The following is a 24,504-nucleotide window of genomic DNA, read 5'->3' on the forward strand; positions in this document are numbered from 1 at the left end:
TTTCTCATAATGGTTCTCATACCATTTCATACCAGGAAATATTTTTACAATATAACTTAAGTTTATTAAGCACATTCTTTATGACGGGTGGGAAAGTTGACAGAAAAAAGTAGACATCAAAATTATTTCATGCATTTAGCAATTGTGGGAGTGGAATGGCTTTCTGGGAATGCCTGACAAAGTGTCCAGGAGAACTTAGGTTCAAATCATACCTATATGTCACCTGAAAATGAAACTGTCACGAGAAAATGGTGTTTCTTTAACTTATTTAACAAGAGATGAGATTTGGTTTAATTTATCAAAGTTCTAAATTCCCAAATTAAATAATGTAATTTTGGCCTTCTAATGCAATTGCACTACCCACTCCCAACTCCCCCCACCCCCCAAAAGAACCCTTTATGGAGCTTTTCTTTTCTGGAAGAAAAGAAAAAGAGATAGTTTAAGAGTTTTATTTTTAGCGACGATCCTTAAATACTATAGTAAACACACTGATAAATGCATTGCATTTTGTGATTATTCCTATTCCGAAATGATAAATGTGGCTATAAAAAAGAAGTGATGGGGTAATATTTATAAAGTCTATGCATCCCCCGATTCTAATGCCCCCCTAAATGATTCCATAATCAGAGCCCAAATCCTCCTCTTTTCACTTGCACCTGCCTGTCAATTGTCAGTTTAAACGAGTCAGCTATATATATTTTTTTCCATTCTCCCCATGAAAAACGATGGAAATTTTCGCATGACAGTTAGTAATTGCAGAAGTTCCACAGGGACTAATATTCAATGTGCTAGTTGAAGCAAGAAAGTCTGGATACAATTATTGAAGTCATTTCCCAGTGCACTGCAGGTACCCTTTAAAGATGAGGGGTGAATAGATTTATTTATTGCTCTCATCCAAAACTTCAGTTTGATGAATAAACCAGTTTGCATCCATGTGAAGCTCTCTTCCCATATTAGATTCAGCCTCTGCCTACTCCATTGTCTAAAGATAGAGAAAAATTTTGCTAAGGCCTTTCAAAGTGGCAATACTTCCATTAGGGATTATTTATTATTATCATTATTTTGCTACAACATATTAGAGGAATACCCTTTTTATTCTAGTTTATTTAAGTAATATAATAAAAACTCAGAGATTCAACAGTTATGATTATTAGAAACTGAAGAAACTTGATAGATGGAGATTTTTAAGACCACAATGTAAAAGTTGATTAGTCTAAACTATGGCGGTAGGGATGAGGTGAAGATGAATGTACAAATGTCCCATGTTGTGACATATGTTTCATTCCATTGGATGAACAAGATGTTTCACGTATTGCTACGTGGTTTCATTGTGATTCTAAGCCATCTCAAGACTTTTTTTTTTTTTTTTAATGGAAGATAAGATGTCTCCTACAGAAACTCTTCTAATTCAGGAAGTATGTTGGCATGTGAGGCGAAAACCATCAACAAAATCAAATAAGACAAAGATATTTTAATGTAGACTATAATTTATGATACAATTTAGAATACAAAAACTAATTAATAACAGAACAGAATTAACATGTACTTTAAGCTAAGTTATGTGTTATTCTTAACTCTTTTTTAAACTTTTTTTTGAAGGGGAGGTGAACCATGAGAGACTATGGACTCTGAAAAACAATCTGAGGGTTTTGAAGGGACGGGGGGTGGGAGGTTGGGGTACCAGGTGGTGGGTATTATAGAGGGCACGGATTGCATGGAGCACGGGGTGTGGTGCAAAAATAATGAATACTGTTATGCTGGAAATAAAAATAAATTAAATAAAAAAAAATATATATATATAATGGGGAAATAATCCACTTTCCTTTACTTTTTCCTAGGTCATTCTCTTCTAAAGAACAACAGGTAAATACTTACACCTGGAGTACATAAAATATATAAATCAAGTGGGTTTTTATTAAAAATTGATGTAGATTAAAACTGTTTCAAATTTAGTTTCAGCATTGAACCCTGACCCTAACTTATTTGGCTTCGATTGTATCAGACAATTCAGAGTTCGAAGGATCTATGGTCTCCAAAAAGGGGGAAAAACAGATTTTCTATGTCACCTCGATCAATTGTAGAAGCTTTTAAGTCATCTCAGATCTCATTTCCTCAATTTCTTGCCTCTTCTGTCTGCCTCCACTGGTTACTCATTATTGCTGAGATCACTTATTTTCCTGTTAAAAGGCAGATCTATATCAGTTTAGGAGTTGGCATGGAGTTCGGGAGAGTACAAATCATCAAAATACCAGGTTTCTAGTTATGGCACTAGTCCCTGGAAGACCGGTTGTTGCCAGAACTCCATCTAGTGCATGTACTATACTCCAAGCTCCTAGCATCATTCTTGGACCATAGAAACTGCTTGAAACATTTGAAAGGATGAGCAAGGAAAGAAAGAAGTTGGCCCTTAGGAAGTAATTTCATTTTTTTCAAATTCATTCTAGTTGAGAAGAAATAAAATGATAAAAGCAATATAGGGACACGTAAGTTAAGAGCAAATATAATATGTAATTAAAAAAAAAGGTATCAACAGAATCTTAATATGACAGGATATAATTTCACAGGGAAGTAAGCACTTCATTTGCTGGGGGCACAGATGTAACATGTCCTGTGACCTATCATATCTCTTTAAATGCCAAGAAAAGACTCAGATCATCTGAGGTTGAACCCCTGATCTCTCTCCTACTACATACCCCAAAATGTCCCTCCTCATGTTTTATTTATCTTAGGAAATGGCTCTCGCATCATACGGTAATAGTAGCTAGAGACTGGAAAGTCATGATAGTCACCTCACTCTCTCTCAACTACCATGCCCAATCTGTCACAAAGTACTAATGATTATAATCTCCCAATATTCATTTCCTTATATTTCCATCCTATGACTATATGCATCACCATTTTAGAAACTCATCAGCATTTATAAAAATTCTTCTCTGTATCCACTTTGTTCCTCTTCTAATACTTCAGCCTCACAGTAGCTGAAGTAATAATCCACAAAGGCAAATCTAAGGATGCCAGCTTCCTCCCTTAAAACTTTCAGGGCCATCCTATGCCTCTTCGTATTGAAGAAAAATAAATCTTTTTATAGGGAACCATAAAGAACCACCATTCTACTTTCTAATTCTGTAAGTCTGATGATATTAGATATCTTACACTATGGAATCATAGTGTCGAATCATACACTGTTTGTCTTTCTAAGATTGATTAGTGGTGGCCTGCAAAAAGTGGATCTCTTCACTAAGCTCACTTCATAGAGATTAAGGTGATCAGACTTTTCAGGGAAAGACAAACACCCATTGTCTTTGTGTCGTTTCCACACACATTCCAAAGGAATGTCCCTTTAAAATTAAAAAAATATTGTGGTAATGTGGAAGCATCTTTAACACAAAAACCAGTAATGCTTCTTTTCAAAAGCTGGCTATAAACAAAGGGGAAAAAAAAGCTGAATCATTTAGGAATTTAGGGTAACTTTAAAGCTTATTTTCTTTGGATTCAAGGAGAGTAGAAGTCACTCTTGGATTTCATCCGTATGTTCCTAAAATTAGTTTTGTAACATATTTTAATATTCTGATACACTGTTTTTGTAAACATTATTGATAGACCTAAACTAAGATATATATGGCTATATTTGTTTAAAAATCAATAGAAAGAGAAGAAAGTGGGCAGGAAGTAATTTAATAGGCCATCAGGATGGAATGAGAGTTAAATCACGATTAAAATTCTCAATACTCACACCACACCCCACACTCTTGATGGGTAAACTAAACACAAAATAAATACGTGTATGATTTTTTTTTTTTTTTAGATTTTATTTATTTATTTAACAGACAGATCACAAGTAGGCAGAGAGGCAGGCAGAGAGAGAGTAGGGGAAGCAGGCTCCCTGCTGAGCAGAGATCCTGAGGTGGGGCTCCATTCCAGGATCCTGAGATCATGACCCAAGCTGAAAGCAGAGGCTTTAACCCCCTTAGCCACCCAGGCGCCCCTGTGTATGATTTTTTAAACTTCAAATAATACAGAAACACATGCAAGTCACTTGTGAAGAGGTAATATATCTAATCTTTGCTGATGCTTGATAATTATGAATGGTATAAATGGAAATACACTGGTTTGTACACATTGATGAATAAAGAGGAGATCTGTTTTCTTCTTTATAAAAATAAAGAACCTTCTTTTTAAATAGTTATATGCAAATTTCAGACTCAGTGTGTTAAAATAATTATTGAAATGAAATATGTAGATAACTTCACTTAGATAACATGGGTTCTATTTTTATTCAGTTGTCTTATAATTGCAACTAGTGATTTGCCCTAGCTTTGAAGACATAACTTAAAAATATTTAGGACTTTAGAAAATTTTCTTAGATAAAAACCAATTCAACTTAGAGGATGTGAACTGTTTTTCTAATCACTATTACTTAATTGATTTATTACTTGTATTATATTTCAAATTCCTAAGGATTAAGTGCAGCATTGTACATATTTTATTTAAATCAAACAACGCTAAACATTTAGCAGAAGGTTATCCAAATCTGGTAATTGCAATAAGAACCACAAAAAGTCCAAGAAAAGTTGAAAAGGTATGCACAGTAAGAAAAAAAAGAGCCACAATGAGAGTTCTAAGTCCTTCAGGAGAATTTCAAAAGTTGTTAATAGAAAGGAGAAAGAAAATGGTTTTCATATTAGAATACTTGAGACAACTTTGGGGAAATCTCTATTCCTAAGGCAGTTTTCATAGAGCATCAGATGGTGCCCTTGACAAAGATTGACGTCTAAAATGAGAAAGTTATAGAGCAAGTAGAGTGATTCAAGTCCAATAAATCACCAGGACCATATGGTATATATCCAAGATTTCTGAAGGAAATAAGTGTGAACGAGCATAGATACAGGGGGGAAAAAAAACAGTGTGAAATACAGTCTTAACGGTAGCATCTGTTTTTAAAGATTGGGAGATTACTAATTTGGTACCTAGAAAATAAAGGGAAATTTCTTGAAGTGTCTGATCAAGAATTTAGTATATTCTGCCTGTATTAACTAGTGATGTTGAGTAATCTTGAATATTTCTGTACTGTTCTTTGTTTATCCTTCCCTGATTCCTTTGATAATAAAGCTTTTCTGTCCTTCCCTTTATGATCTTGGCTGTTTTTCCAACCATACGTTGCTTAATAAGCCAGTGGTTAACAAACTTGGATCTTGAAATTCACACTCAACTGCTGAAGGCAAAAACTGATGTCATACCTGTCCCTCTTCAGTTTTGTTCTCCCCACCCGCCGTGGTTGTTTGCTTTTTGTTGTTTTGTTTTGTTCTTTTAAATGACAATAAATTGGAATATACCAGCTTTCAAACAGAAGTGGCATTTTTCTATTTTGTTTTCAGCCATTAGCTCATCCTGTTACATAGCTATGAAATCCAGTTAGGGATCCTGGAATCCTGGGATGGAGCCCCTGCTCCCTGCTCAGGCAGATGTCAGTTTCTCCCTCTCCCTCTGCCTCTCCCCAACTCCTCTCCCGCTCTCTCTCTCTCTCTTTCAAATAAGTAAATAAAACCTTAAAAACAAACAAAACAAAACAGAAATCCAGTTAGGGTTACTCAAAGTATCTATCAATTTGCAATTTGAGAAAGTGAAAATTCAAGTGAATTTGTTTATTTTTTATTGACCTATCAGATACATACAGAAAAGTACACTAATCATAAGTGCACATTCTCAGTGAATGTTTACATGTACATGCGCTAATGTAACTCCTGACTAAGTCTTCATATAGTACAACTCAACCTTTTTGAAGTTTTCCTTTACTCTCTACCAATCAGTATTACCCTCGAATTAATCACTATTCTGACCTATAATTAAATCCATTAGAATTGTCAGCTATTAAACTTCAAATATATAAAATCATACTGATTATTTTCTGGCTTCTTTTCTCCAAATAATGTCTGAGATTCATCAATGCTGTAGTATCTATCAGTAGATCAATTTTATTTTATTTCTAAGCATAGCTTCATTTTATAATACCATATTTTATTTATCCACTGTTTTATTGATGGAAATTCAATCTATTCCATTTTGTCTCGTAAGTGTAAAGCTGTAATAATTATTCTTATATTCATGTCTTTGCTGAATATAAGCACTGTTTTCACTTGTTAATAAACCTAAGAGTGAAATTATTAGTCATAGAGTAAGCATTCAATTAAGTTCCCTAAATAATGCCAAGCTGTGTTCCAAAATATTGATACATTTAACACTCATATAGCGATACATATGAGTCCAGTTGCTTCACAAATTCACCAATACTTGGTAGCATGGGTCTTGTCAATTTTTAAGCTGTTGGGTGGAAGAACCTCACTGTGATATTCATTTGCATTTCACTGGGAGTAATGACGCGCACACATTTTATATTGTTAATTGGCTATTTGAATACCCTCTTTTATGATGTATTAAGTTTTTGCTCATTAGAAAATCAGGTCTTTTATCTTTCTCTGATTTTTAAGAAATCTTAATATATTCCATATTTGAGTCTTTTGTCACATCTATCATGTCTTTCCATTTATTTATCTGTACATAGTGTTGTTCCAAATGTTTGAGGCTCAATGAAGTTTATTTTATGCTTGTGTTTTTTGAATCGTGTTTAAAAAATCTTTGTCTCCATCAAAGATCATACAGATATTTTCCCATAGTTTAATTCCAAAGCTTTATTGTTTTGCATCTCACATTTCGATTTCTGATCCTTTTTTAAATGATTTTGAGGTAAGTATGTGAAAAAGCTTAATGTTCATGTTTTTCCAAAGAAAAGTCACATTTCTCCTGCCCATTTATTGAAAATACCATTTTCCCTCCCTGAATGTCTCTGGAATCTTTGTGGGAAATCAAACTGAACCGAATTTTTAAATATTCCATTATTCTCTTGCTTATCCAGTGCCTATTAAGTATTCCACTGGGGTTTGCAAAGATTATTCAGGAAAACACCACACACACATAGATACCCAAACACACACACACAAGAATGAGAAAGATTGAGAAAAAGGTAAACATTGCATTCATAGGAATGCATTTGCCAGTTTATATCAACCATACGAAAGAAAAGTAAAAACACATCCATATACTGCCAGACTGATCTTTCCGAAGTATGTATCAGATAATAATATTGCCCTGATGGCACATCTTCTATGGTTTTCCATTTCAGTTGGGCTCATACTCAACCGTCACCATTTAGCTTGTACATATTGTATGGTCTATGACAAACCCTCCAATCCCATCTCAAGCCAACTTCTTCTCTCTGTTCTGCTATCACTCTCAATGAGAGAGCCAGAGTAACATTTTTTCTAAAAGAAGACGTGCTTTTTTTTCTTTTTTCATCTTACAGTCTTTGAAATCTGTATTTCACCTGGAATGCTGATAACTGGGTTTGTGCTTTGTTGAATCAGTTCCATCATTCTAGTCTCAAAACATACTTCCAATTCATAGATAACATGGTTCATCAAATCTAAAATTTCAGCCCTCATAGCTACCAGCCCATCACAACTTACCCACCTCAGTATCTCTCTATTGCATCCTTTCATTTTATTTTGTTAAAAAATCTGTCAGCCTCTGACATGATCTCATTCACGTATTTATTTTACACTCACATATTTTCATTATTGTCAGTGCACTCACCTATTTTTATTTTAATATACCATTACTATTACTATTATTACCACTTAGTAGAGTAGAGCATAGTTTAGATTTCTTGCAGATTATGTTTACTGACAATGTACATTTTCATTCAAGCCCAAGAAAATATAATTGTGAACTATAAAATACTGAATACTATCAAACTACTTTTTTCAATAAAAATGTAGTTTTCTTTATTTTAAAAATACACTGTGAAATGAAAAGTAAATCAACTAGAGTGACTTTTTTAATCATTTTAGGCTAGTCTGATTATGTAAAAGCCTTTGGAGTCTTTCTATCTGGACACTAGATACTTTGGTAAAGCAAAGTATCAATACAGAATGCTTCAATCCTATGCAAATGGCAAAGAACTATATAATAGCTTAAGATCCTTGCTTATTTACTTTTAAAGAACGTACTTGCACCCATGTGTGCTTGCGTGTGTGTATGTGTATGTGTTGCCCTTTAGAGTCTAAGCTCCCTGGGAGCACCTAGGCTTTTTATTCTGAAGGCCAGATAGTGCTTGACATATAAAGCTTGATAAATAAATACCTGTTAAAGTTATAAATTATTTAGAATCTTAATTTTGAGTCCTAATCAAAGTGAACAAACTAAATATTATCTAACATGTTTCTTCTTATACATTACAGACTTACAAAATCTATGCAATTCTTTTTCTCCCCTCCATGTCCACCCTGTGATTTTTCTACCATGAAATAATCACATGCGAACTTTTCAATAATTTTTAGAGTTCTCAATGATGCTCATTTTAATTCTCATCATTAAACATATTCAAATATTTCATTTCTTTCTTAAAGATAAGTGGTAAAATCCTTAAAGTCCCACTTTACAAAGAGAAGCAATACACTGTGGCAGGAAACAGCTTATTCTTATTAACAGGATGAATAAGATCAAAGTTGCCTTAGTTTCCTTATCCATGAAGACAGAAGAACATTAGACCTTTACTCTCCAGTCAATTCCTGTTTCAACATTCTTTGATTTTATGCATTTAAAATAAATAACAAGGTACTTACTGATATTTTTCATGACTAAGTTGAACTCTTATTCTGGATTAACAAGAACATTTCTAGTGGCTTCAAATCTTCTTACCATGGAAAAGGCTGGAACTCAAAAAAAAAAAAGGCTGCTACTCCTGCCTGAGATACAAATATCCAGTAGTAAATGAATGTAAATGTTCCTTTTACTGTAGTTTCAGTAATATTTTTCCAGAATCAGTGATAAAGAGATACACTTCCTGTAGTAGTTACAACTTCTTGGCGGTGACTAGAATGGGTTAATTAGACCCTTAGCAGTTTCTACTCAGACAGGAAAACTGAGGAGCATGACTGGCAAAGACTGAAGGTGTTATAGCCATTCAGGCAGTGAGAAGATCTTCCAGCGCTACGCAGAAGAAAACAGAAAAAGGTAAGCTGCATCTTTCCTTAAGACTGGAAACTGAGAGTAGAGAAATGAAGCATAAGTGACTTCTAAAATGTTTGAAAAAAAAATTCTACTCATAGAAAGAAGATTTCAAATTCACTGAAGAAAATGTCAACATTCCAAACGTGATGGACAGTAACAGCAAAGGATATCAGCAAGGTGCTCTTCTCCCAATGGGGTGAGAAAAAAGTCAGCTAGGGCAAAATACCATTTTTAAAAGAGAAGGTTTTATTTTTTTCCCACTTACTATCTATCTATCATCTATCTATCTATCTATCATCTATCATCTATATATTTATTTACAATAAAGAGTTAAGCTTTCTGAGTAACAGCATTTTTAAAATTGGAAAACTATCTTTTTAATAGGATACTTTGAGTTTATCTTAACAGATAATAGGCATGCTATCAAGAAATTCTAAGGCTTTTGTATGACTTTTTGAGCCAAGAGCTTTGGATACTATTTTTTGTGTGTGTTTTTCTACCAAATAGTTACACCTTGATGTTATAATACAGAGTTTTTATTAGTAAGGTTAGAAAATTCCTCAGCAACAGCAGCAGAATATTATTAATTCATTCTGATTCTTTTCTATATATTAAAGTCTCCATTGATGTTGGTTTAAAAGGGCCATATATTGATGAGCAAGTTGTGAAGTGTGTGGTGTTGTATGGAAGTGTTGGATCACTGTATTGTGTACCTGAAACTAATGTTACACTGTATGTTAACAAACTGGAATTTAAATAAAAATGTGAAAAAAAGGAAACAAAATTAAATAAAAATAAATGAATAAAAGAAGGATATAAAATAAATGAATAAAAAAAGGAAACAAAATTAAATAAAAATAAATGAATAAAAATAAATGAATAAAAGTTCCAGGTTCCAGTCAAACAGAAATTTCTAAATGGACCACTGAGACCTACGCATCTTCTACTAACCTTTAGCAAGCTGATCAATGCCTCATTATTTGGCTAAATTTTCCCTTTTGAGGATTCTGGGGCTTAAAAAAATAACTTAAATATAAAAAAGTAGAGTTTATTGTTTGCTCAAGATTGGATATTACAACCAATATTGTACCTTTTGGAGCTTTCCTATGTCTCTAGTGACTAAGACATAGGGGATCCCTAGAAAATTTAAGTGCTTATTAAAAAATTTGTTTAGGGGTGCCTGGGTGCCTTAATCAGTTAACCATCCAACTCTTGATTTTGGCTTAGGTCATTATTTCAGGGTTGTGAGATCGAGCCGCACACTCAGCTCCATACTCGGTGTGGAGCCTGTGTAAAATTCTCTCTCCCATCCTTTCCCTCTGTGCATCCCTACCTCCCTCTCTAAAGAAAAAAATAAATAAATAAAAGAAATAAAAAGAAAAAGAAAATTCTTTAAAAAATATGATTGAGGGAACTGACCTTGAAAAATAAGTAGTTCTAGGGAAAAAAAATTAAAAAGAAAACTTAGGATAATAAAAAATATGTACTTTAACATTTCTTTGATTCTTTTCTTTAAGCCAAGGACATATATGTTATATGTTCTCTTTCTCTAACCATGTCACTTATTCTCTCCAAAGGTTTATCTAAGGAGGCATTTCCCTTGTTACTAGGAAGAGGCAACATAATTTAGTAGAAAGAGCATTATCTTGGGTCTATGTCCTTGACAGTCTTAAACAAAATAGGTTATCCCTGATCCTCCATTTCTTCATCAATATACATGGAAACACAGTCCTATACTTAGGTGATACCAATTTCTTCTAAAGACTTGGTATGTTGAAAGCCAAATATAAATAATCAAGAAACAGATTGTTTTGGTCTTTCTTTTTTATGTATTTTTAATACGATATAAACAAATGCCTTTGCAAAAGTGAGAAAATGTTTATTAAAATGATGAATAGGGGGGCGCCTGGTGGCTCAGTGGGTTAAGCCTGTGCCTTCAGTTCAGATCATGATCTCAGGGTCCTGGGATCAAGTCCCACATCAGGCTCTCTGCTCAGCAGGGAGCCTGCTTCCCCCTCTCTCTTCCTGCTTCTCTGCCTACTTGTGATCTCTCTCTCTATGTCAAAAAAAAATAAATAAAATCTTTTAAAAAAATAAACAAAATGATGAATAGGGGCGCCTGAGTGGCTCCGTGGGTTAAAGCCTCTTGCCTCAGCTCAGGTCATGATCCCAGGGTCCTGGGATCGAGCCCCGCATCGGGCTCTCTGCTCAGCAGGGAGTCTTCTTCCCTTTCTCTCTCTCTCTGCCTGCCTCTCTGCCTACTTGTGTCTGTCAAATAAATAAATAAAAATCTTTAAAAAAAATAAAATGATGAATAAATTTCAAAACTGTAGGTAACTAGAAAAGAGAGAAAATTAAACCCAAAGTAAGCAGAAGAAAATAAGCAGTAAGAATTAAAGCAGAAATCAGTGAAATTGAAAACAGGAAAAAGAAAAATCAATAAAACCACATGATGGCTCTTTGAAAATGTCAATAAAATCAATATGTCTCTTGTCAGGCTAACTATGAAAAAAAAAAAAGAAACAACACTGTGAAAATCTTTGCAGAAAACATAAGGCTAAATGTTTATAATCTTGGATTTGACAAAGGATTCTTAAATATGATGTCAAAGCACAAACTTACAAAAGTAGATATATATATATATATATAAATTGTACTTCATTAAAGTTCAAAAAAAATAGTATGTGTTTAAAAGGACATATTAAGAGAGTAGATGATGTCCTAATCTCATTAAGAAAGTAGAAGACAAGTCAAAAATAGAAGAAAATATTTGTAAATCATATACCTAAAAAGGGACTTGAATTAAAAAAATAAAACAAAACAAAACAAAACACTCTTAGAACTAGGGGCACCTGGATGGTTCAATTGGTTAAGCATTGGACTCCTGATTTTGGCTCAGGTCATGATCTCAAAATCATGAGACTGAGTCCTGTGTGGGCCTCTACACTCAGTAGGAAGTCTGCTTGAGAGTCTCTCTCTCTCTCTCTCCCTCTACACCTCCCCCTGTCCTCTCTCTCTCTAAAATAAATAAGTCTTTAAAATACTCTAAGAAGTCAACAGCAAAGAGATAGCTTAATGTAAAAATGGATAAAAGATCTGAATAAACATTTCTCCAAGAAAGATATATCAATGGTCAATACATGCTCAAGAATCATTAATCATCAGAAAAATGCAAATCATCACCTCATGAGAAACCACTTTATTCCCATTAAGATGACTATAATAAAAATGTCAGATACTAATAAAGTTTGGTGAGGATGTGGAAATTTGGAAAGTTTATACCCTGCTGGCAGGAATATAAAGTGGTACAGACATTTTGGAAAGCAACTGACAGTTTATAAAACAGTTAAATGTAGAGTTACAATATGACCCAGTCATTCCATTCCTAGGGTTATACCCAAAGGAAATGGAAATATGTATCAACACAAAACTTGTACATAAATGTTTATAGTAGTGTTACTCACATTTCCAACAGGTGGAAACAATTCAAATATCCATGAATCAATAAATGGATAAATACAACATGATATCTCCATAAAATGGAATGTTACTCAGCTATAAAAATGAATAAAATATAATGCATGCTGAAGATGGAGAAACCTTGACAATAGTATGCTAAGTGAAAGAAATCAGTCACAAAAGACCACATTATATGGTTCCTTTCATATCAAATGCATAGAACAGAGGACTCTACAGACACTGGAAGTAGATTAGTAGTTGTTTAGAAATAAGAGGGGCAAGAGTAGGAGAAGAGTGTGATAGCTAAAGGTCACAGGGTTTCTATTTAAAGTGCTGAATATGGTCTAAAATTGACTGGTAAAGTTGGCACATGTCTGTGAGTAGACTACAAAACACTAAACTGTACACTTTAAATGACTTAATTGTATGGTGTGTAAATTATAAAGCTGTTTTTAAAAGTAACAAAACACATAAGAAAGAAAAAGAGAAAGAAAAAGAAAAGAGAAACCCTCCAAAATACATATAAAATAGAAGTTAAAGATCATTGGCATATTGCAGGCAGAGAGACTCTGCAATTAAAAGTCATTCAAAGATACAGATTCCTTCCATTTGTTGTTCTTTCCTTTACTAGGTGTTTTTCTCATCAGCATGGTTACATGTGCTCATGGATCAGTCTAACCTGTAAAAAGAGGGGGAAAGTTTTAAAGTAAAGAGCTTGAATTTTAAGATGATCTGGAAATTGCCAGAATGGTTTCCTTCCAAGCCATTGGACCTAACTTCAATATCAAAAGCTAGCTGTAAGGAAGACTGGAAAATCTGAGTAATCATACACCCAACTAAAAGACAGAGATGTGCCTTCAAAAATTTGGAGAGAGGGAGAGAGAGAAATTGGTTGTCTCTATTACATAACTACTCTGTTTCAAATCTTCAATTTTTTAAATTATAATTATAATAAAATACAAACCCCTAACCGTGACCTCGAAGGCTTCATATTTCCTCCCCTCTCTCCCCTACCTCTTTGTCATCATTGCTACTTAGACCGATCCAAACTAACTTTCTCTCTATTCCTTCTGTCCCTGCACCAAGCTTATTTTTAACTTAGGACCTTTGCATGTTGTCATTTGCTATTTCTTGTGCTGGTAACAACAATTTCATGTACTCTTGTGGGTCTTTCTCTTCACCCAGTTTTTAGCTCTTTAGAAACATTTTCCCTGACCACCCAAACTAAATTGTACTAATTGCTATTGTTCTCATTGTTCTGTTTTTTTCCCTTCCAGTAGTAATAACCACTAACTGTATAATTAGTGTTTTCAAAATAGTCCTATTTGCTTATTTTATTTATTTAATATTAATATTTTACTCACAAAGAGTAATCTCAGTAAGAATAGAGATCTTATATTTTTCAATAGTCCTGGCATGACACAAATAGTACCTAATTATTTGCTGAATGAGTGAATAAAAATGATAATGAATGTGATGGTAAAGGTAGTACGAGGAATTGCAAAAGCACAAAGAAGGAATACTTGATCTACAGTTGGGAGTGGGGAAGAAAGTTTTCTAGGAAGAAATGTCTGGAGACCTAACCTATGATTTTCAATATAGCTAGCTGAAGGAAAGGTAAAAGAAACAACTGAAAAATCTAAATGATGAAAAAAAAATCATTCAAGGAACTTAAGGAAGTGTACTGGGACTATATGATATACTGCAAGAAAGGGAATGTTAAAAGTCAAGTCTGGGAAGGTAAATCAGGAATAGATCATAACAAAATTATTTATAGAGTGGTTGTCACAATGTAGAATAAATCCACCCTCATCACATGTCATAGTCTTTAATTTTACTCAGACTGTCAAAGGACTTGACATAGTTTTTTTTTTTTTAAGAAGTTTTCTATGACAAATGTAAAAAAATAGCATATCACAATTTTAAACTTTCAGATAATATTACCTCACAATGTTTTGGTATTTTGTTTTATTTTATCAACCAGTGGTCTCCTCCAGGTGTTTACAGAGTAGAATTCTAGAACATTCCATACTGAACTTTATGAAAAAACAGTTTTAGCACTTTATGTCCAAGTAAAGCCATATAAGACCTAAGTGTAAAATGCTCATTGCAACAGGTGAGAAAAAATGTCTCTGAAAATAATACACATGGAGGAAACAATCCTTGTAATCCCAAAATTTCCATGGCAGATATTTAATTTACTTTTTTCAACACTAGCTTAATCTTTTGATACCTATGTTCCTTTAACAATGCATAAAGCTGCTCAAATTCAAGGCTGAATAGTGTCCCTGTAGAGCTTCCTATGGAGAATTACTCCCAATAACCCAGAAGTGGTGGAGGGTTGGACTAATTTTTTTTTTTTTTCCAGGTATGCGAGCCTTTGGCTTAAATCTTGGCAGATGGAGCTCACCTTTTATCCTGCTGATGGCAGAGCACCAAGGACTGGCTTTGCATTGATCTTCTGAATGAGATGAAAGAGCTTCATCTCTATTATGCATCTACATTTTAACTCACTTTTTAAATACTGGGGGACACTACATTAAAGAGCATATTTCCGGACACATCAGGACAGGCCTGAAGCTCCAAAATAAAACTGTGCACCAACCTCTGTTCAAACTTAAATTATTTACCTTCTTTATTTCATTAGCACTCCTCAGAGAGTTTCTTAGTTATTTCTGAGACAACCACATGTTGACATCCACAGAAAGTGAGGAACAGGTTTCTCTGTTGGTATCGGTATAGCCTCCTTGTCACCTGCCGTCTTGACTTGCAGGAAATCTTTGTTCTCCTTGACAGGGACAGTCCTGCCCCCAAGAATCCCTCACAGCAGCATTTGGAGCAGGTATAAAGAAACTTCCGCTGTCTTCAAACCAGGTGTGAGACAGGCCATATCCTTTAATCTCCCACAATACAGCAGTGATACCACAGTAATTAATAATGAGTTTTACTGAAAATTCAGGAATAACGAAAGAGAACTATAACATGGGGAGTCATTCATAGTCCGTGGACATCATCCACTCAGGCTTGATACTTTTGTATGTCCCAGACTCATGGAACCCTCGTAGATATGCGTTAGTCTCCCCTACTTTCCAAGGCAGGCCAAACTATCTCCAAATTCAAAGTTAAGAAAATATACTTCTTACGTTGTCTTTAAACCTTAGTTTTCTTGGCTCATTATTGGTAGCTTTCCAGAGGAATTAAGAAGAGGAGAGTAAATTCCCTTCCAGAAAATCTGTTCTTCCACACGTAGGAATATTCTGTAGACTCATGGCTCCAGCTGAACATAGTCTAACATTAATTTTTTCTCAAAGTCTCAGTGAACTGGGTTTAAATAAAAAGCTACACGCTGGACATTAGCAGGTCCATTCAGGGACAGCTGCCTCAAAACTCAGTGTAATTTTTTCACCATTTCCGCTAATTAAAAACTCTAAAATTCTTTGGACCCAGAACCACTTGATTATGGTAAATTATTATATTTTATACCTAATAATAATTAACAACATGACCAGTAAACCTCTTCAACAAATCAGGTATATTGAATATGCAATGATTCAATTAATTTTCAGACTTTAATGATTTGTGTGCCTTCACTAAAATTTTAAAAACAATTTCCACTTGAGATTTACCTTTCAGTCAAGCCCATTTCACATTTTATATTTCACATTCCTGTGATGAGGCTTTTGAATATATAATGACAAATACTCTGTTCTGAACAGTTTGCAAATAGGAGGATCCTTTCACTTCACCCATCTATGAATAGATAAGAACAATGCTGTATCAATGTCCATGAGGCTTCTTTTTGTCCTCAGTCCCCTTGAAAAGAGTCGGGTAAAGTGATAATTTATAAAACATTTTAAATATATAGAACAATGTTTTCACATTAAAACTTCAGATCACATCACCTTACACAAAAGGAGTAATCTCTTTCATCCTTCCTTTTAAACCTTGCAAATGAAGTTTAGAGACACAAGTTCAGTATTCTCACTTAAGATGAACGGGTCAGGGACCCAGTATTTCACTTGAAAAACAGAGAAACAAGTTTTATTTCATAATAAAACATATATCTACATAAAGAGAGAGATTTAGATAATTATATAAAATAGGAAGATGCTATTCCCGTTTTTGGAAATAAATTTACATCCGCACATACAAAGAGTGTGTATTTTTTTTTTAATTTTTAAACCCCAATATTAAGCAGTAACAATTAAATGACCCATCTAAAAAATGCTCAAAAATAAGTAAGTAAAAGTTCATGGTTTTATGAATATTCTTAGGGTTTTCACATGTGAACTAGAGAATTGGCTTATATAGGTTCATGTAGGTCAAATACACATGGGTCTAATATTTTCTCATCCTTTAAAAGTGGAGCCATCTGGTATAGAGAATGTCATTGTGACTTGTGGATTCTGGGGTACATTGCTTAAATAGATTGACCATAAATTATCATTGCGAACCAAGATATTTTTGAGAGTTACAGAACTGCTGTTTGTAATTACTAAGGCAAACCAAAAATACCGACGAACATCCTCTACCACTAACCTAGACTCTCCCTTGGAAACAAGTCAGCTATTACATATTTTTTTACAATGTCTTGTATCAGTTATGACTTTAGCATAATGTTCTCTGAACGTCTCACATATTCACAAGTCATTACACTTCCACCTAGCCCTAATATTAAAAAAAAAAAATCCTACATGAAACATGTGCATTCTTTACAAAGTTAACTCATTCTTCATTAATTCAACATATAATTATTGCCAGCTCTTAACACTTTGAAGCAACTACCTTTTTCTGGTAAAGAAGAAAGTGTAGGAGCCCTTAAGCTTCTTTCTTTTTATTTTCCTTCCATGTTTTTATTTAAATTCCAATTATTTAACATATAATGTAATATTAGTTTCAGGAGTAGAATTTAGTGATTCATCACTTATAAACACCCTCCCTTAAGCTTCTTAACTCAAATATCTGAAGGTCAACATGCTATTGTACTCCATTATTACAATAGTATCTGAATACATTCATGCAACAATTTACAAGTAAGATTCTTCATTGTGAAACAAAAGTATTAGAGAAACTTTAATAAAACGTATATAATAACCAAATATATACTGAGTGTTTGAATAAAATACTACGGTAAGTGTCATGTACAATTAAAAAATAAAGCCAAACTTCCAAAAAGATCTTTCATATTAGAAGAAAACATAAATGTGTATTATATACAAAAATGGCAGTAAAATGGGATGCGTTAACTGGGTGAAAGTAGTCCTAAGAGATTTAAAGAAATTATTTCTCCTGAATGTTACAAAAAGTCACCTATAATGAAATCTACCTTTTGCCTGTGTATATTCTCCTTTCTAGTAATAACACTCTGATTCTTTTTTAAGAAATCATCATTAATCCACTTTCAGGCCATGCAGTCTTAATAGGATTTACTCCCTCCTTCTCTTGTCCCATTTTCTGGCTCCAGGAATAAACCCATGGCCAAGGCCAGGCCAATCAACTGTGCACATTTCCTTGGGTACATTCATTGATGAGCATATGGTCCAAGTGTAACCAATGACAGTCCATTCTGGCTCCCCAAAATACAAGCACCCTCTCACTGATGAGGCCATCAGCCTGCAATTCCAAAAATCCATCACAGAGCTCCTCTGAAAGTGATAGAGCTCCTCTGAAAGTGAAGCCAGTTTAGAAAAGAAGGAGGAGGAGTAGAAGAATAAAAAGAAGAGGAAGAAGACCAAAGGGGTTTGGTCTGCTAATATTGTTTCTGTAACTGTAGGCAGATGTGGCTCAAGAAACACTACTGTATCTTATCGTTGCATGAAATAATAAATTGTTCCTTTTTATTGTTTGATTTCATCCTCTCTGTTTTTTATTTCTGATTTTTTTTAATTGTCTAAAGCCAACCATTTTTGGTTCCAGACCAAGCTAATGCTTCATCAGAAAGGAAGTAAAATTAACTTTCAACATGCAGAGAAAATTAATAATATTCCATCCAGAGGGGAAAAGCAAACCAGGGAAGTGATCCAGGATAGCATGCTCCAGATGGGGGTTTACCTGGAATACAGCAGAGGGAAAAGGAGGTTAGCATAGTGGAAAATATGCTGCCGTGTCATGACAAGATTGTGCACCTACTTCATTGTCAGAACCAGAAGCTGGAATCTTATTTTGCAGGCAAAAAATGTGTCATAGGCTACTTTAGATAGAGTAGGAGAATGACATGATCAACTCTGAAACTTTGGAAGATTCTGCTGACAACATTACATAGAGTGGTATTAGAAGAGGAAACCCTAGAGAAAGAGTTGCAGACTTGTGGGGCTGACACAGAGGAATAAAGCACTTCAGTGAGGGTTTCTACCCAGAGGAGATTAAATAAAATGGGATGATAAAGCCTGCTTAACTCTCGACTTCCCCACTGACAAGGTCCTGCCATTGCTTTTTACTTAATGTGACATATTAAAGCATATTAAAGATGATGGCAGGTTTAATGTCAGTGGAAACTGATATGTAAAAGCATGAAGAGAGTATTAGAGTGTCTGTACTCAGTTACTAGTAAACAGAAACAAAAGGTTTCAGAGACTTCTCACATTAAATAGAATTAATAATCCGGAGACCTGGGTGGCTCAGTCAACACTTGATTTCAGCTCAGGTCTTGATTAAAAAAAAAAAAAAAAAGAAAAGAAAAAAAATGGAAGGAATAATGTACTAAAAGTCAGTTGTCCACAGGGGAAGAAAAAAATGTGTGTGTGACTTAAATTTTATGGATAATGGTACTATTGTAAACTGTTTCAAAACTCATGTATTATACAATGAGATGTCATTTGAAATGACAATTACCTTTCAGAAATCTCTGTTGAATCTTTGGATTTAAAAAATAAAACAAACAAAAAACCAGAATGTGAAATGTCCACTAAATTTATTTTGTTTTATTGAAATCATAACTATCTCTATGTGATGGTAAGCACATTTAGAGAGTTATAATTGTATAAATTCTAACTCCAGGTCAAAATTAATTCTAGGTCAAAATTAAACTTTAAACTTGGACACTGGTAAAGAAATTAAACATATGTGCAGGTGCATATGAGAACCATAATAGAGGTATCATAGTCAATATTTCAAATGATTTGCTTACATCTGAAAAATGATCACGATAATGAATTTCAGGAAGGAGATGTATATTCAACTGAGTATAATGACCTTATGTTTATGGTGCCTGGAATGACAAAATCTCAGCTCCTTAAAGCATGAAAGGCTAGACTAGCTAGTATTCCATGCAATCCAGAAATGTGAAGAAAAGGAAATACGATTATTAGGAAAGATTATTAAAACTGAAGAAACAGAAAGAAGGAGTTGGGAAGAATCAAGAAGTTTTTGTAACATACATAGAATGCACCAAATTCATGTTTTGAGCTCATACAACTACTAAAATAAGTAAATACATAATAAAGAAATAAAGAAATAGGTATATAGACAGTAAATCTAATAAAGTTATAAAGGAGAGGAACTTGAATTCTAAAACATTTCTCAAATAGTACAAATGAGGTTAGGAAAGTTGGGATACTGGTCATGGTTCTCCAGAGAAAGAGAACTTATATATATGCAACTTACATATATAGTTGACCCCTGAACAATATGAGCTTGAAATTTGCAGTTCCTCTTATCCATGGATTCTTTTTATAAATGCAGTACCATATTGTAACTGTGTTTTCTGATTTTTATAGTTCAGTCAGTAACATTTTATGTTCTTTAGCCTACTTTATTATGAGAATACAATATATAATTGTATAATATATATTATATACAAAATATAATATAATACATATAGCATACAATATAGGTATTAATTGATTGTATCCATCAAGCTTCCAGTGAACAACAGACTATTAATAATTGAGTTTTGGTGAGTCAAAAGTTACACATAGATTTTCTACTATTTTCTACTATTTAGAGAGTTATAATTGTATAAATTATAATTCTAGATCAAAATTAATTCTAGGTCAAAATTAAACTTTAAGCTTGGTGTCCCTAACCCCCATGTTGTTCAAGGGTCAACTGTGTACAAATATACAGATGGACTAAACACTTCAATTAAGATAGAAAAATCACAATAAAATTGTGCATCATTAAGAGGAGATACACATTTAAAATAACATAAATCATATATATAATATATAAATACGTGTGTGTGTATATATATATATATATAGAGAGAGAGAGAGAGAGAGAAGACAGAGATAGTGACAGAGAGTTATGATAACAAACTGGCTCATGGGATTATGGAAGTTGACAAATCCCGGGATTTGCAAAGTGAGTGAGTAAACTGGAGACCCAGAAGAAAACCAAAGCTGGGGCTGCTGTCTAAAACCTGTACCTATAGAACACATGTATCATTCTGAGTCCAAAGGCAGGAAAAAAAAAAATCACAGACCTGTACCCTTGAAACAAATAACATATGTTAAGGAAAAAAAAACAAAAAAAACAAAAAAAACCTCATTTTACTTAGTGGAATAAAGTTTTTTTGGGGGAAGTTCAACTTTTTGTTCTATTCAGGGCTCCACATGATGGGATGAGGCCCCTGCACACTAGGCAGAACAATCTGCTTTGCCCATTTAATTTTTTTTTTTTGACACATTATCTTCATTTATTCAAGTACCAGTCTGATCACACATGGTCCAAGAACCCTCAAATAATAAGCCACATATAAACAGATGTTAAAGATTGGTTTTCAAACATTATAGCCAATGATGCCACGCTTGCCTATGATCTCGCCGACATAAAACCACATCCACACCTCGGTGGCCACCAAACCATTCAGCAGAGCTTCCTTAACTGTGAGCTGTTTGAAGCTACCAGTTTGAGCACTCTTGACTATTTTTTTCAAGCTTGAATAGCTGTAGGGATCTCAGCAGGGGTTGGAGGAACCAGCTCAACTTTGGCATAGCGCCAAAATGTAGCCAATCGAGGCTTTGAGTAAGTCACAGCAGCGTTCACCAGTGCCGGGGCCTTCTCCGCCAGGTTACGAACAAACTGGGCCATGGTTCCAAGCTGGAAGGTCCGTCACCCGGGATGGCTACTGAATGTCACCTGCCCATTTAAATTTTAATCTCATCCAAAAACTTCCTCCCAGAAACAGCCAGAATAATGTTTGACCAAATATCTGAGCATCCTATGGTCCAGCGGACACATAAAATTAACAGTCAAAGTAAATAAAGGAAAAACAAAACTGATACAAAGAGAAAACACAGCAAAGTAGAACACTTAATTCCAATTATATAAAAATGATATTAAATATAGATGGACTAAATCCTTCAATTAAATTTTTAAAAACTGTAATTAAGAAGAGATAAACATTTAAAATAATATATGTAAATTAAAAGTAAAAATATTGAAAAGGAGATTTCTATGAAAATACAAATCATAAGAAATCTGGACAATTATATTAATAGCAGACACAGTAGCCTTCAGTGTTTGCAATATTGCCAGAGATAAGAAAGGTATTTCATAGTAATCACCATAGTAAAATCAAGTCAGCAAGAGCAAAAATAGATGTTATAAACCTAAATATAGATGAACATAATATCAAAACTTAAAATCATGTATGAAATATAAACTAGCAACTGAAAGAACAGAGTCAGAAATACAAGGACAGGAGAGTTCACTATTTCATAGACGAAATAGAAAACTGAGTAAATACATAGAAAATTTCAAGAAGACTGACAACTAACTCAAATTAATTAGTAGAGACCAGAACAAACAACAATTGTAGAATATAATTCTTTGTGAAGGAAGAGTGGTCAGCGAGATATACTGTACACTGAGCCATAAAACAAGTCTTCATAAATTTAAAATAATTGAAATAAAACAGATTATGTTCTCTCATGTTGATAAAAGTGGTATTGGGCATTTATTTTAGATATTAAGATTCTCTAATACACACTTTTAAAGAACCTAAATTCATCTTCAAATAATGCATACTATTTTGTGTATAGTACAGATACCTTCGAACAGTATTCACATTTCCTCCCTCCTGTTGATTATTTTGGTCACTCATCTTAATTATTCATATGCAATAATCACCTACTCCACTGTTAACGTTGTTACTTTAAGCAAACTTGTTATCTCTAAGTTTTGTAGAGTTTAGTGACCTTTCTAAGGAAATTATCTAAAAAGCTGTTGTAAAAGCAACACACACACACCCTCTATAAGGAATTGAGTTTATCAGTGCTCAATGTTCTTCCCAAACTCCCTGCAATGTTAAAGAGGCTACACCCTGCTAATTAGTAAGTTTCTGCTAGTAAGTCCAATATGAAGATATTTGATTTTTCATTACAAACTTCTTGATAGTAAAAGCTTCTTGACCATGAATACTTCCTGATTATAGCACCTGCTCATGGATCTGAAACTAGAAGTTGTAGTAACAATTTTTCAATAGACAGGTAATTTTATGATTGCAGAAGAGGCGGTTATGTTCTGGTGGTCCAATTCTGTGGTATCCTTCTTAAAGTCAATCCTGATAACTGAATCTAAAGTGTATTTATTCAGAGTACTTTTTAAATTTTTTTTTATTTTTCTGGCCATTTACATTCATTTCTTTTTCTTGAACCAGTGCATTATTTCAAGAACAGCCTAAGTTGTTTTCAAAATGAAAGAAAAATTCCAGTGGCTCAGCCATGAGAGATCTTTTCTCCTCTCTCACTGAAGAGTCCAGAAGTAGGGAAGTAACACAAATTGCCCAGGAAAATCTGCTAAGTGGGGAGTCTGCTTCTCCCTCTTCCTCTGCCCTTCCCCCTGCTTGTGCTCTCTCTCTCAAATAAATAAAATATTAAAAAATACAAAATAACAATAAAAACAGAAGAATTTATTGTAACTTACTGTGACAAGTGTTGCTATTCTCCCATTCTTTGTTGTGGTTATAGAATTTCCTGAAACTTCTAACACTGGCACACATTACCCATTTGACCTGCTTTCTAACTTATTTTTCACCAGTTGAGGATTTATGACTAAGTTATTACAATAGGAATTGGATAGAATTGGAAGTTACAACTTCTGTGTGTCTTCAATACAAGGAGGGGGTTTGATGTCTACTTGTGCTTTCCTAGTCGTAAGGGCTGGAATGCTTTTACTATACAGATGAGGTTGGTACCTTAGGAGAGGACAGAGCTATAGAAAGAAGGAAACAGGTTCTCTGGATGAGCACTTTTTTTGTGTTACATAAAGTATTATTTCTCAAACTTTACCATGCCTCAGCATCAACCCAATTGGAAGGGCATTTTTTTATCTGTTCAGTATATTGAATGTAAATGGAGGTGACATTTGCTTCTGAAATGAATTTAAGTTGCTCTTGCTGATGGGTCAGTTTCAGAAGGATTACACTATAGAAATATTATTTTTGTGATGCTCCACTTCTGATGGATTAACCAGTATCACCTCCAATTATCCAAAGTAAACAGAAGGAGGGACTTTCCGTAGCAAACCTGTAAGAATAAGCTAAGTAAAAATGAAGAAAATTATAAGACACATGCATGCATAGATGCATATAAATATATTCATATATAACTCCACATATAGTGAAATGAATTCTATTGAGAGAAATGGTTGCTATTTATTTCTACAAAGATATCACATAAAAAATTGTGACTGGATTATTTTACTTTATTTCAGCTATTTTAATATTCATTATCTCACCAAAGTAATTGGCTATAATTATAACTATTATGATGTCAGGCTTTTGGCCATTTATTTTTCTAGTTATTAGTAAAAAAAAAAAAAAGCCTGGAAAGAGAAAAAATTAAACACAATTAATGATTTAGAAAGCAAGAATATTGGAAATTAGAGATAGTGTTATGACTCTTTTTTAGAATGGATAGGTCACAGAATTATTACTACACAAAGATGTCTATCTTAATTTTATTAAATTGTCTTTTCATGTCCTCATTAGTATACAGGATCCTTCCCTTTTTTCCACTACTTTGAAGACATAGAAAT

General features: G+C 33.8%; 1 pseudogene; it reads right to left on the minus strand.

Moving 5' to 3' along the window:
* Positions 1–21,132: 21,132 nt before the first annotated feature.
* Positions 21,133–21,598, minus strand: LOC116584039 (annotated as a pseudogene).
* Between the last annotated feature and the right edge of the window lie 2,906 nt (positions 21,599–24,504).

Source organism: Mustela erminea, chromosome 2 (assembly GCF_009829155.1).
Source record: "Mustela erminea isolate mMusErm1 chromosome 2, mMusErm1.Pri, whole genome shotgun sequence".
NCBI lineage: Eukaryota > Metazoa > Chordata > Mammalia > Carnivora > Mustelidae > Mustela > Mustela erminea.